The following is a 15,945-nucleotide window of genomic DNA, read 5'->3' on the forward strand; positions in this document are numbered from 1 at the left end:
TTTAAAATGAAACAAATTTACATTCACATAGTTTTGGCAAAACTTCTAAAATTATTTTCTTTTTATATAAATTTTATGGGTAAACACTAAGCTTAAGATAGAAGTCAGGTTGAATAAAATAAATGTAGTCTTCTCTCTACTTTGTTCAAACAAAAATCAAGACCAGGATGTGATGCAAATAAAATTTATTGAAAACAAAACAATAGAACTTGAACAACTATTTAAAACCCGTTTTTATTGCATATTTTAAGATCATTGGCCTTATTAAAATCATTTACTTGAAAAATATCAAATTCTTTCAAATAAGAATTTTTTTTTCTGTTGAAAAAAACTAATGAGTTTAATCAATTGCCTCCCTTGAAAACATGGCTTCTGCTTCTGGTATTTGTTTTCTAATCATCAAATTATATGTAATTTAATTATCAATGCATGTTCCTGAGACAGTAAGGCCATGTGCGCAATTGTTGAGAAAATAAATTCATTCAAGTTCCCAGAAAATATTTAAAAACTTTTATAGTTTATGATAATCCGGTAAACCAAAGCAGAAGATCGGTTCAGCTACTTTTGATGAGTAAATTTATTAATAAAAAACAAACTTTTTTTCAATTGAATATGTTAATTTTTTAAATATGTACAGAATTTAAATATTTGCATTAATGTAGAGGATACTTTTGTAAGCAATTTTTAAGCAATACTCATAATTAGTTAAACATTAATTTTTCTTAGTAGTAAACATTAAATTATAGGAATATAAAGCCAAACAATCACAGACAACAAAAAACCTGCGATTAAATTTTTTTTTTTTTTTACGTTGGCATAACCACTTATCAAGGCCCAGAAACCACTCGAGGATAAGGGTTGAGTGTACAGTAGTCAATTGGACAATATTGTAATCGTTAGTAATGGAAATTCAGTAAATTTGTTAACTTAAGTGGAATGGCTCATCAAAAAACTTGTTTACGTTGGACTTGAAGACAACCATATTGTAGTCAGCTGGAAAACAGAAGACAATTCCTTGGTATTTGTAAGGAATGGGTATCCAGAGGATTTTTAGTACATAGTTTTGGATAATGGCTAACACAGTTTACAATTTGAAAGCTAAAAAATATAAAAAGGTAAATAACACTAAGCATGCAAAGAATTAAGTTAATTCACCCCCCCCCCAAAAAAAAATTCCATGAAAAAGAAAAGTGACTAAAATTATAAACTGTTTAGTACATTTTTGAAACTGATTAAAGATTATTTGCTGCTGCTTTAAAGAATAAACTCTTTAAGTACTGAAATCTTTAAATACCTATTCCTTACGAATACTGAAGATTCATTTTCAAAGAGTATGGAGAAGAGTCAAGCAAAATATTTTTATTTAAAAATTTTAAATTAACACTTTCATTATTTTATATATATATATTTTATTATTAGAAGATACTGAATTTCACAAATGAATACAAGAAAAGTAATATTTATGATTAAATTTACATAGATACCCTTCATCTTCAAAAAAAAAAGAAAAAGAAGATTCCTTCACAGAATCTAAACTTTAATTGAATCTACTAATTGTCATTTTGTTTTCATTGTGGAGAACATTCAGAGCTTTAAGATTATTTGGAAAATAAATTGTTTTCTTTCAGAAAAAATAAACAATTTTCAAATTATGTACAAATGTTTTCATTTAATTACATTTTACAGCAACACATACCTTTATTGAAATAGTGCAGCATCTTTTTCAGAGAGTTTCTGCTTCATAATGTTTTCTACGGAAACGGCCAAATAACTCCGAATTCAACCATGTATTTATACCAACCGAGCAAATTTTACATAAAAGATAAAATTGTATGTTTTATTTAAAATGAAAAAAAATATAGTTCTATTAATTACAAAATGTGTTTCTTTGCTCTGATATAAGTTTTAAACTTTATATTTCTCTTGTTATTCATGTTATTGAATTTCTGTTCAGCATATACTTCATCAGAAACTTGGTATTAGTGGTTTGGCAATGTACAGCATGTCACCACTTATGTCAACTTCATAACACGCAGGGAGTATAGTAGACTGAAGAGGACTTTGATTTAGTGTGTAAAAAGTGATTTGTCTGCAGTCTACATAACTGATATCAACCCCGGGAATCATACTGCGTAGAAAGCAGACGTGAGATGTTGCCTGACATCACCTACTGCAGAATCCAAGACATTCACACCATCTTAAATATCAAAACAATTATAAAATTTAATGTCAGCTAGTTTATGCTAGTAAATATCTTCATTTGTGAATGTGTGTGTGTTTTTAATCCCAAATAAATGATTTAAAACTTCCTCCAGAATAATTTTGAAATTTTGGCTGCCCAATTCTCAACTGACATATTCCTAATATTCATGAATGACCTCCCTGATAAAATTGTTTCTGAACTGGGTATATTTGCTGATGACACCACACTCTATAACAGGCACAAGGGCAAAACAAATGAACACATATCTAAGGAAATGGCGAAAACACTAGAGGATGACCTCCAATCTGTGGTTGAATGGTGACAAAAATGGATGGTCATATTCAATGCTGCCAAGACTAAACTTGTTTCCTTCAATAATTACAGGAAACCTTCTCAACCACTAATAGCTATGACTGAAGATACATTACCTGAAAGTACTTCTTTTAAACTCCTCAGCCTAACGTTCACAAGGAACAGATACATTAAGAGCATTGCCAAGGCTGCTGCGAAGGTGGACTTTCTCTACTATGCTAGAAAGCTACTTACACCTGAAAGCATCCTGTATCTCTACAAGGTCACCATTCGCCCATGTATGGAGTACTGCTGGTGCATCTGCTACTAGTCTTTCGCTCCTGGACAAGGTTCAAAAGAGAGTTGCCAACTTGATAGGTCTTAAACTGTCATCACCTCTATCCTATCATCATAACGTTGCATCCCTCTGCCTGTTCTACAAGTATTGTAATGGTGAATGCTTTGATTAACTACAAGCCCTTGTATCCTTTGGACGTAAATACTCCTACAAACTCGACAAGCAGCAAAATCCCACCCCTACACAGTAGAGATCCCTAGATGTAAGAAAGCCTTCTGCTCTAATAGTTTCTTCCCCAGAACTGCTCGACTCTGGAACTTTCTCCCGGGTTCCTGCTTCCCCAACTGTACTGACATGCAGAAGTTCAAGTGTAATGTGAATGGACATCTTGCTGCTCAACTTCCTACATAGTATCCCTGCAACTTATGTCCCTGATAGTAGCCCCCTACATGAAAGTGGCACTGTGCTTTGTTTGGGATGAAAATGGAATAATAATTAAAAAAAAACAAAACAAAACAAGGTATTTGTTTAAATTTCCTGAAGAAAAACAAAGCAATGAACGGAAGAAAAAAAAAAAAAATACCAACAAGGGAGATAATTCTCATAACAAATATGATCGCAACAACAAATGTTCAAGCATTATAATGACCCATCCCTTTTATAAAACAAAGTAAAAACATTAATAAAAGATGTCCCACTACCATCTTGGAAAGACTGGATATAACACAGGTTGGTTTATTATATATATATATATATATATATATATACTTGTATCGTTTTTAAAGCAAACAAATATATTTGGATTATTTGGACTAGTGTTCTGAACCTGGATATTATGCACATAAAGGTTCAGTTTGAAATACCGTACAGATTCGGAATTTGATAAGATACGATGCACTTAAAGAAACTTGGAGGTCAATTAATACAAATTTTCAATCCTAATCATTAATAGCGAATCTAAATTTTTCTGTTCCCCCACATTCATGTTAAAAATATCTTTTTAAAATCTTGCAAAAGTTTGAATTATTTGGAATTATCTCCCTTGTCATGCAAAAATGGCATCAAGAGATTGCCAATTGTCACTTAGTCAAAAAAAAAAAAAAATCTGATTTTCTTTAAAATTAAACTTTGCTTTACGGTATTTTCTTTCTGTCATGGATTCATACATCATAAAATTTTTTCTTTATTTTTTTGTTTTTTATGGGAGGAGGGTATGGCCTTATTACTCCCATTTTTATTGTTGCACACAAATAAAAAGTTTAATCTCCTCAGGCAAAGAAAGTCTGTTTTCTTTAGTTGTTCATATTGAAGAAAAAACTACTTGCTATATGATGTCCGTCCATTAGTTTCTATGAATACCATGAAACATTAGCGATGATGCATGAAATTTTTGTGGCAAGAGTTGTGTAATCTTCAACCATACCTCTCCTGAGTGGCACCAATGGCAAGTAGAAGTTTTAGGATGAATGGAAACAAATGTCGAGATAAGCCAAGAGCACCTACAGCATCTGCTATTCCCGAATGGTCACCCATCTGATATTGGCCAGGCTCATTGTTGCTTAACTTCAGTAATCTGATGAGAACTGCTGTGTCAGCATGATTATGCCATATATATATATATATATATACACACGCAAGATCCTCCACACACAATCATTTCGCTATTTCATGACTTATCAGTTTAGTTAGATGTAGAGAATCCATTAATCCTGAAATTTGAAACCTGGATGCTAGTTACCATCAACCGTGACTACTAGTATCTCATTCTCTATCAACTGAGCTGAGCTGACTAGCATAACTTGATGACAAAATAATCTTAACATTATTAATCTTATGCTGATGATATAAATGTGGCCAGTGCAATTATCGCAAGTAGAATTTGAAATGAAAGAAAAATAACGGAAAGAAATGAGGGCATGTTAACATCAGTTCCGTAAAATCATTTCCCGTTTGATGAAAAGCAACTTGTTTGTATTAAACTAGAAGAATACCCGCTCCAATACGGATCAAATTAATTCCTCAAACAGAAGATTAAAATCAAGATAAAATGATACTTAATCTTATGTCTAGAATCCTTATTGTAATTTTTATCCAAATGCATAACATAATTTTGATTGTAGAAAATGTCTTAAATTTAAGACTTAAGCTTAAAGGATTTTAAGAAAAAAATTGAAATTCAGGGAATTTTGCTTAATTGCTGTCTAAAGACTCTAGATCAAATTTAATGAAAATCGGAATTTTCAAATCTAAGTTTGTGCCGATGTTATGCCCTTTAAAATCCATGGTAGAATATAAGATCTAATAATTGGAAATAATGTTTCTCGATCCCTATTCTCAACAATGGCTAAATTACAGTGGTCTGATCCACGTTCAACAGCCCCAAAAAACTAGACCTCATTCTTCATATACCTTATATATATATATATATATATATATATATATATATATTTTTTACATAAGCATCACCACTTATCAAGGCCAAGAGGCCACTCGAGGATAAGGGTTAAAGCGTGTACAGTAGAAATTGGACAATATAGTAATCATTAGTAATGAAAATTCGGTAAATTTGATAACTTATATGGAACGGCTCATCAAGAACTTGTTTACGTTAGACTTGAACACAACCATATTGTAGTCAGCTGGAAAGTAGGAAAACGGAAGACAATTCCATAGGCGTGCAGTTCCAGGAAAGAAGCTTTGCTCATGGAATCTATGTTTAGGTTTAGGCACAGATAAAGAGTGGGGGAAATTATTGATAATGTTTTCTGCTAGACGAGTGTTTCTTGTGAAAGTTTGGCGAGGGGGGACCATAGCGTAGATGATGTAAAGATAAAAGCTTGGTTTTAGATGCATTAAAAGTAACAAGTCACCTCTTTCCCCATTGTACATATATATATTAGGTACGAGCAAAAATGGGCGTATAAAGATAGAGGGACCTAGTTTTGAAAGCTGATTTATCATAATTTTTTTGTAGGTTTCTGACTATTTTTTGATTGTATTTGAAAGATTAGAGACTAAAGTTAATTTCTTAAAGGAAAAAAAAATATTTGTACACATGAAAAAAAAAAAAGTTATGAAAAATGTTTTCATGGCAAGCTAAATTTTGAAGTTAAATAAATTCATTGTAAAGATCCTTTAAAAGATAAATATTAGTTTTCTGGGTCTATTTCAAAGATAATTAGTGAAGTCCTAAGATATTGAATTAAATTAAAAAAAAAACATCTTGTGTGTACAGAAAATAGCTTAATTAGCTCTCAAGAGCAAGTAATTCTGCTGTTCGCCAAAATATAACAAATAAAGGTTTGTAAACACGATTATATGGAAACCCAAAATTACAGCCAATTGAAACGCTGTTTCAAAATGGAGACATGATGGTAAAAGGAGGTAGGGGTGTCAGATTTCTTGTTTTTTCTCATACGTGCATCCATACATTCCTATTCTGAACATTTGTATCAATTTTTATCATTTTTTAATTTATTTTTTATGTTCCTGTTTTTAAATTAATTTTTTTTTTTTTTAATTATTGTTCGAGATTATATAAAGTTTCACATTCTTGCGAGCAAAGAAATTAAAATCTTGCATATAAAAATTATGCGAAATCTATAATTTAAAAAAAAAGAAAAACAAAAAGAGTAGAAATATTTTTGCTATTATAATTTTTTTGTGCGAAAATATTAAATAAACAATGCTTAATTCAATGATAACATCGGTAGTTCGAGAAATTCATTTTCTTCGAGTTATATCGAATTCATAAATACAGACTTTAGGGTCTTTTTTCGTAATGTTCCTGTAAAAATTAAATAATTTTTAAGAATTGTTATAATTTACGATGCCTTATTTTCATAAAAAAAGCAAAAATAAATTCTTTCATTTTCATTAAAATTCGTTAATTTGCTGATTTTTGGTGAATTTTTAAGTAAAGGGAGGGATCAAAATGTTTATACATTTTGAGCCGGCATTCATTTTACACGTACCTAATATATAAATATATATATTTAATGCCTATATGACAAACCTATTGAAAATTATGAAAAAAAAAAAAATGTTGCAAGTGCTTTCGAAACAGATACATGTTTGTAATCAATTTAAATTCTAACCACGTTTTGATATATATAATGGTGTAGGTGTATCAGAATTTTTGTAGAAATTTTTGACACCCCTAATAATGGTGTAATCTAAAAAGCTGTCCCGTTTAGTCATGCAAGGTTATCTCTACAACCTAAACTCCATATCTGGCTTTTTTTATTTTTTATTTTTTTTTAAATAAACAAACGAACAAAAATAAATTTTAAAAATAGATTGCATAAAAAATAGCGTTTATTCAAACTTTTTAAAAATTGTATTTTATACGATATATTATAATAATTATTTGTCGCTGTTTTATTTCAAAATAAAAAAAATGGCTCTGTTTTACAATTTGTCACTGTGCAGAGGGAGACAACGCTCGTTTACTAAAAGATTCGTCCATTTTTTTTTCATCTCATAATTTAGATGCTCCATCTGACGATATTTTTCTTATTAAATCAAAACATTAAAAAAAAAAAAAAGCTGCCACAATTTTTATTTTAATGGAACAAAGTTAATATTAATTTAAAAGAATTCGTCGTAGCTTTGTTTTTTAAATATTTTGATTTAATAAAAATATCTGAGATTCATTCGTTCATGACCTTCGTTTAATAAAAGATTCATTAAATCTCTTATTAAACGAAGGTTGTCTCCTTCTGCACTATGACAAATTGTAAAACAGCGCCATTTTTTTAAATTATTCTTTTTAAATAGTTTTACTAGTATTTTTTCACAAAAACTAAAAAAAATACTATTAAAAAAAAAACTGGTGATGATGCGGAAGAATTTCCGATTCGTCTAAGGGAAGTAACTATTTTACTAAAAATAGTTTTTGTATGATAATTTGGGACGCTAATTGTAAGAAAAAAAGAATTTGTTTCAAGCAAAAAAAAAAAAATGTTTTTCAGACTACTTTTTTTTAATATAACAAAAAAATAAATAAATAAAAGACAAAAAAGTAACTATAATAGAAAATTCTATTGTTATTGTTCAAATAAATATCTTTATTGCAGCACAATTTAAAAAATATATTGTCTTTAAATAATTTTAATTTATTTTTAGGGCGCTTATGGCAATAAATAGATAAAAAAAAAAAAAAAAGATCCGATCTAGGAAAGGTAATCAGCATAAACATAGCAAAATAAAAGCATATTTTGCAAGGTACTAATAAGTCCAAATCACCCAGGGAACGTGCGCTATGGACTTCATTGCCAATCTCAGTAAAAACAAAAATCAGTCATCGATTGGAATGTATATGTATATATAGTCTACAATATGTTCCTTAGTGTAAGACATTCTAAATCTGACTTTTTATTTTTAAATCTTATTTATAAATTCTCCAAAATATTAAAATCCAATAACCAATGAAATTGCATTTTAGTGTTGCTTTTCTTTTGATTGAAAAGTTGATTTCCTCTAAATTACTCAATAGAAAAGTATTTTTGCAAAATAAACATAGAAGAAATACGGCAAATCTTTGTTAAAATCAATTCTTATTGAAAGAAAATCTAAAAATAAGTTAAGGTAAATTATCTCCCTTGATATCACAAATCGTTGCGCTAAAGTAAAACTGAATTGGTTTACAAAGAATATATCATTTAAAGAGTCTTACAACTTAAAAAGGATCGATCTTTCATCATACCAGGTCTTTAATAATCCTGGTGATTACACTGACAACATTTTTTTTATAAAACATTAGTTAAAAATGTACTAAATTTCTGACGATTTGTTTGAAATCAATCTTTTCTGAAAATTTTGTAAAAGTTGGCTTATTATTACAGAAATTGGTAGATGTATATGCAATATCTTGCATTATACAGAGTTCCTATTTACAATGCCTCCCCACAGGATAGAGTTCGACACCAGGGTCGTTTTTTAACGTAGAGAAAAGGAAAAAAGGAATAAAAATTGTCTCAGTCATGTAGTACTTCTCCTCCACTGACAGAAAACAAGAAATTGAAGTACAACATTTGAAGAACATCTTGTCCCGAAGGCCAAGTTTGATCACGTTCGATGATGATCAGACTTGTGTAGGTGTTGAGACACAAGTGCACAAACCCAACCGAACAAGGCACGATAACCAAGTTTAATACTAAAATATAATCCAGTTTTAGAGTTCATGGTTTCACAATAGTACATGTCACTCTGTTCTTGTCATTTCACTAGAAGCTGTCTGCCGAGATAGAACTCCGGGATACAGCATTCTGTTTATCAAAATGGCCCTCTTTATGTTCTAGTGTCCCAGTGAATAAAAGTTGATGCATATTTTAAAATGGTAATATTGGTGATATTCTTGGAAAATGGTTACCCTTTTCTTATTAGCAATTTCAGACATGACTCTTCGGCATTAAATGACCTCAAAGTGGTTGATATGCCGTAAAACAGAACAAACAAACAAACAAACAAACAAACAGACATGACTCAATCTACCAAGTGACCTTCTTCATCCTGACGTTCTTCCAAAGCAATCGAACCCAAACTAAACTTGGCAACCTAGACGTGAAATAAATTTGTGGCTTTCTGAAAAAAATAAAATAAAACATTTGTGTTCTCTGATGGCTTGTTGATAAACTTTTTTGAACCATCTTGTCATTTTTAGCAAAAGCTCCTCACTTGAGGTCGAGATCAGAAGGTGATCATCGTTCCTGAGTGGACTATGGACCTTTGTCACACAATCCTCAGGTACAGTACTTAGGAGTAGATCTAGACGTAAGGGTTGCTGATCTACACGATCTGGGAGCCAGGTTGGGAATGTGACTGTGTTGGGGGATGAGTCATAGAGAAGCTGTGCGTGCTTCTACTAATTGCATCTATGTAACTTGAAAAAACCAATCCAACTACGATGGTGGACATTAAAAAATACCCAAATACATGTACTTAGGTGTTAGTATCTAAGGAGAATACTGCATCTCTACTGTCAAATACATGGTCGATAAGGGTACAATCCTAAAATCGAGGAACAATGGTTTTCTTGTCCACTTGACCATTTCTAATTATCCAGCGAAATGGATAACGAAAACCGAAAGTTAAAAAAAGTAGATAATCTTGACTAATGCCTTTTAGGTTTAAAATTTGTTGACATTACAAAAATAATCTGAATAACAAAATGCATCAGTAGATGGACAACTAAAAAAATTATGCCAACTGATAAAAGAAAAAAAAATTAAATTCAAGATATTGTTTGAGAAAATACAAAATAAATTTGAATTTCAAATAATGAACATGTGAACGCAAATCTTGTCAACAAACAAAAATTCAAATTTCAAAATTATGCCAAGCGACAAAGAACAAAAAAGATTTTTTTAATCCCATGATATCATTTGCCCAAAATACAATGAACTAAACCCCACAATTCATCTTTCTTCAGCTGATGACAAATTTGAATAAAAAACCAAAAAACAAAACAAAGCAACTTGTAAATGGTAAGATACAATGCAAGGGGAGTAACTCTTTACTTCTTTGGGCAAAATTGCCCCCCCTTGTCAGAGTTCTAGCCTTTAAATTCTTGTGACTTCTCACGAGAACCGGAAGTAGCTAGTGGAGGTAAACAGAGTGACTTAAAATTGAGTAGTGACCCTCATTCCCGCCCGTTTCAGTTATCATACTTGGACTTCTAACCTTTCATGTATTATGTTTGAATTGTCGTTACGTGTGTGTGTCTTCATAATAAATGCGTATCGCCATGTAACAGCGAGTGATTATTTTATTTGTTCCTAATTATTCCATTGGCTATTTTCTTTCATCATGTGCTGCAATAGCAGTATCAGAATTTTTGGGGAATTTTCAGCCGAGTCGCCATTTTGAATAGACACCTATCTTTCTATCAGATTATAATAATATGAAAACGTAATGTAAACCCGTAAATTTTATTTCAATAAAACGAGCAAAGACCAAATTTTAATATCATAAAAGCTTTAATAGAGAAATAAACAATTTTATTTATTTTTCCTTCAATTTCTTCACTTAACATTACACGGATTGTCGAACAATAACATTACTTGAATCTTACGATATTTATTTTAACGGCAAAATAAAGAACTTACCTGGTTAATGAGTAAGATATGCTTTCTTTTAATCTTCCTGTATGAGAATTTATTCATATTTATGTATTATAATCCATGTATTTTTTAAATGGAAGGATTTTTCCAACACATATCGTGACAACGCGTGTCTTTCAAGAAAGTTGTAAAGACACCGGATGTTAAAATTATCACTTTTTTATCTACGGAAGCCTATAAGTGTAAAAAAAACACTATCTCGATATTGGATTATATTCCTTCAAATTTTCCACTTTTAAAGGTTTTCGGAGGCGCTGAAAACGGAAATAACCATTTATATATACGGCAAACGTAACTTTTACTTTATCGCCGAAACATTTTCGGCGATAAAGTGTAGAAATTACCTGAAAAATTAATGTTTTTTACTCAAATAAAGTTTAAAAAGTCAAAATAAATTTTAAATACAACTTTCTCATCAGTTACAGAAAGTAAAAAAATACGTGTAGTAAAAAAAAAAAAAAACTCACCATTATTCCAATAAAATTCTTTAAAGACAAGTAAATAAGTCTGCTCAAAAGAATGCTTAGTGTTGGACTGTTGGAGTAGCAGGCAGCAGTTAGCACATGTTTTTGTCCGACTTCTAAAGGGAGATAACTTATCGTCCTTTTTTTTTATTTTGGCGCCTTTACGCTATCGTACATGAAAACTGGGATTTTTCATTTTTGGATTTACACGGATTACGAAATGACGAAGATATGCAATGTAATATTTTTTTTTTTTTAATATCTTAAAGAAATACCTGAATTTTTTATTTATTATACTATAAATCTGCATTATAGGGTTTCGTCTTTTTTTTTTTTTTATATCGAAAAAAAGGAAACCAGGAATTAAATATAAAAATATACACTGACCGAAAAATATTGACTGGAAAATTCTAAACAAAAATTAAGCTTTCACGTAAAAAAAAACAAAAAAAAAACACGTGGTTATCGAAAAAAGAAGGATTTACATTTTGGACTTTACCGGTAAATTTACAGATAAGTGATATTTTTTTGTTGTTTTAAATTTGAATATTTTATTTATTCATGTTTTATCTTCAATTTGTGATATATAAAACGTGTCGACCAAAATTAATTATTAAAATTCTCATTGACATTTCAAAATGGGGGGGGTGAATTTATAAAACAACGTTTGTCTAAAATATTATATTCAGTTTATCGGAAAGAGCATAAAATTTTACATTCACCCTGAAAAAAACGTAACAATTGAACGAATAGGAAAATTTTGATAGATTTTTAAAGTTTAAAAATTGAAAAATATTCATCTCATAAAAATCAATTGATTTCATTACGTAAAAAAATGGCTCCCAGAGCGCACGCACGCACTTTGTAAACACTGTTTTTTAAACAATGAAAAATAATATTTCTATTATTTTTTAAACAACTTAAATAGTTTATTTTGGAAGCATATTCTATAAAGAAAATAAATAACCCACTTTAGAAAGAGGAATTACGAGTTTTCTATATTTTATTTGCAGTTTTCTGTTAGGGGTGTCAAAAACTCCCCCAAAATTCTGATACTGCTAGTGCTGCAATGCTGCATACATACCCACGTGAAGGCTGGACACCCTGCGCCCCGGCGGTACCTCACTATATAATAACTGACAACGAGAAATTGGAAGAAAAAAAAAAAAAAACGTAAAGAAAAAAAGGTAAATGTTAACGACACCAGAACACCGACCAATAAAATGCTGATAAAGAATCTGATATTCAAACCCGTCGCAAATTTACTGTTTGCATGGTATTAACCCCTGAACCCTCGCACTATTTTGTGCCAACTCACCGCCATCATTTATGCTATTCTTACATGATGCGTTCGCGCATTAAGGTGACTTGTCACATCGCAGAAGAATTTTGGTACTAGTGCAATTATTGATCCGTGTTGAAATAATAACGTTATTATTTAAAAAGCCATTCTTAACATGGGGAGGGGAGGGTGTTTTGTACTTATTCTATACTTTAACCTTACAATTGAATAAAAAAAAAACATATCATAAAACTTTAATTAAACTTGGAAATACGATTTAAAAAATAGCGCGGATCAGTAAGTGCACTCACTACCACCACAATTTTTTAAAAGACATTTAAAATAACAAGAAATATCCCCCCCCTTGCCCCTGTCCCTCCACTGCCCTACCTCCCAATGTAAACAGAATTTTTGTGAAAAATTAAATAGTTCTTCTGCTCGGTGTATGTCGGCGGGTTACTTACAGAAACACGGTAAATTAAACTGCAAAAGCACTTGTTAAATTTTGTACAAGTTTTATAATTGAAACCCCACCCCTCCAAAAAAAATAAAAAACGAAACTGGTCCTGACGGTATTCCAATTATAGTACTCAAAAAACTTCAACCTGAACTAGCGCCCATACTTACAAAACTGTTTAAACGTTGTCTTAAGGAGAATAGTTTCCCATCTCCCTGGAAAATTTCATCAGTATGCCCTGTATTTAAGAATTCAGGAGATCGCTCATCCCCCTCTCAGTACAGGCCAATAAGTCTCCTGTGCGTCATGAGTAAGTTGCTGGAATCTGTGTTAAATAGAGAAGTAATCAACCATCTCAACAAAAATAACCTTCTTAGTGACACTCAATATGGTTTCCGTTCTGCTAGATCTACAGCATATGTGCTTACAGTTATCTCATAGGATTAGCAAATCTCTCGACGGAGGCAACCTTTCTAGGGCAATTGCTCTTGACATATCTAAGGCCTTTGATAGGGTATGGCATAAAAGTTTACTTCACAAGATCTCTAGCTATGGTATAGCTGGAAATGTCTTCTCAATTATTAAATCATTTCTTTCTGATAGGTTCATAAGAGTAGTAGTTGAGGGGCAAAAATCAGAAGCTCACAGTATTAATGCTGGTGTTCCTCAGGGTCCATCCTGGGCCCAACTCTTTTCCTGATCTACAGTAATGATCTTCCAAATCACATCCTTACATCATTTGTAGACATTTATGCTGACGACACTACCATTTATGGTAGCACATCTAAGACAGTAAACGACCAAGTTCTCTCCGATTCTCTCTCCTCTGATCTTGAGCACGTAGTACAATAGGGAAAGGAGTGGCTGGTTACTTTTAATGCATCTAAAACCAAGCTTCTCTCTTTACATCATCAACACTCTGATCCACATCTGGCATCAATTGAAATGAATGGCTCTCGTCTTCAGGAAGCCTCAAGTTTTGACAAGCTTCTGGGCTTGACCATTACTCCTGATCTTAAATGGAACACGTACATCAAATCAAGGCCGCTGGAAAAATGGTGGGATCTTTCTATCGATCCGGTAAATATCTCACTGCTGATGCTATTCTCTACCTATATGAGAGCCAGGTAGTCCAAGGATGGAATACTATTGCCACATTTGGGCAGGAGCTGCTAGAAAGGACTTGTCCTGCCTTCATTTGAGTTCAAAATAGACTTTGTAGCCTCGTAGGAGATGTCCTTTTCTCTTCCCTGCAACCTCTATCTCACAGAAGAAATGTTGCGAGTTTGTCTCTGATGTATCGTTATTTTCATGGAAAGTGTTCGACTGAGCTTCAGTCTATGGTCCCCTCTCGCCTAACTTTGACAAGAAACACTCGTCTAGCTGAAAACACTATCAGTAATTCCCCCCACTCTTTATCTGTGCCTAAACCTAAACGTAGATTCCATGAACAAAGCTTCTTTCTTAGAACTGCACGCCTGTGGAATTGTCTTCCGTTTTCCTGCTTTCCGGCTGACTACAATATGGTTGTGTTCAAGTCTAACGTAAATAAGTTCTTGATGAGCCGTTCCATATAAGTTATCAAATTTACCGAATTTTCATTACAAATGATTACTATATTGTCCAATTTCTAATGTACACTCTTTAACCCTTATCCTTGAGTGGCCTCCTGGCCTTGATAATGTGATGATGCCTGTGTAAAAAAAAAAAAAAAAAAAAAAAAACACCCTAAAAATGCTTCTGTAGACCGCTCGTGAAAACTTAACTTTTAGATCAATTAAAAAAAGCATCAAAAACTACGTAACACACGAAAATGAACCAGTGAACTACATTTTGTTTTTGAAAACTTTGTTATTTTAAATGTCTGCTTTAAAATTCCTCCACGATATGACAAGTCGCGTCAATGCGCGAACGCATCATGTAAGAATAGCAAAAACGATGGCAGTGAGTTGGCACAAAATAGTGCGAGGGTTCAGGGGTTAATACCATGCAAACAGTAAATTTGCGACGGGTTTGAATATCAGATTCGCTATCAGCGACCCCGAAAACCGCAAAAAAAAAAAAAAAAATTATTGGTCGGTGTTCTGTTGTACTTAAAGTAAACATTTACTGAAAAAAAAAATGTCTATCTCCACAGAAGTTCTCAAGCAAATTTTGGCCAAGCAACAGGAACAATTTGAGAAAGGACAATTGAATTGAATAACGACATTAACTCATAAATTTCAATTATAAGACACCGGAATTCATCTAGTGTAGAGCTTTCGAACATTATTACATGTGCAGAAAATGTCAGTGATTGTAGCAGACGATTTAATTTTCTTGCGTTACCGCAAACAAAAACTATGCGAAATTCAATCATGATAAAACTTTTATTTTCATAATCTTTTCTGCACAAAAACAAAATCCAGTTTTATTTTTTTGAAGTACTCGACATAGCTTTGCACTCTATTGGATCGCTACTTTGTACAGCAACTAACTCAACCCCACACGAGAGAATGTTTAAATTTTCCAGAAGGTCGGACACCGGATATACCTTACCTGAGTGGCTGCAAGGAGGACCGGCCCTCCTTAGGAAGTTTGTCCGCCAACACAAGTCAGATCCCCTAGTGGAACCAGTAGATATAATATCTGCAACTCCCAATTTTGCCAGAATTCGTTTCCCTGACGGCCGTCAGTCAACAGTCTCAACAGAAGACCTAGCCCCCACTCCTGTCACTGACCCCTCCTCTACAAACTTGGAATCTCCTGTCTCCCCTGATCATGGTACATCACCAGACTCTACTACTCCATCAAACACCCGCGAACCAGAGGGTGATTGATCAACAGG

At 32.2% G+C, this 15,945-nt stretch overlaps 1 long non-coding RNA gene across 1 annotated transcript in view; it reads right to left on the reverse strand.

The window, feature by feature from the left end:
• Positions 1-15,945, reverse strand: part of LOC145292108 (uncharacterized) — a 163,646-nt gene that overhangs the window by 37,659 nt on the left and 110,042 nt on the right. The gene's annotated exons all lie outside the window — the stretch shown is intronic.

The sequence above is a fragment of the Euprymna scolopes genome, chromosome 13 (assembly GCF_053919585.1).
Source record: "Euprymna scolopes isolate OS-2025 chromosome 13, ASM5391958v1, whole genome shotgun sequence".
Taxonomy (NCBI): Eukaryota; Metazoa; Mollusca; class Cephalopoda; order Sepiida; family Sepiolidae; genus Euprymna; species Euprymna scolopes.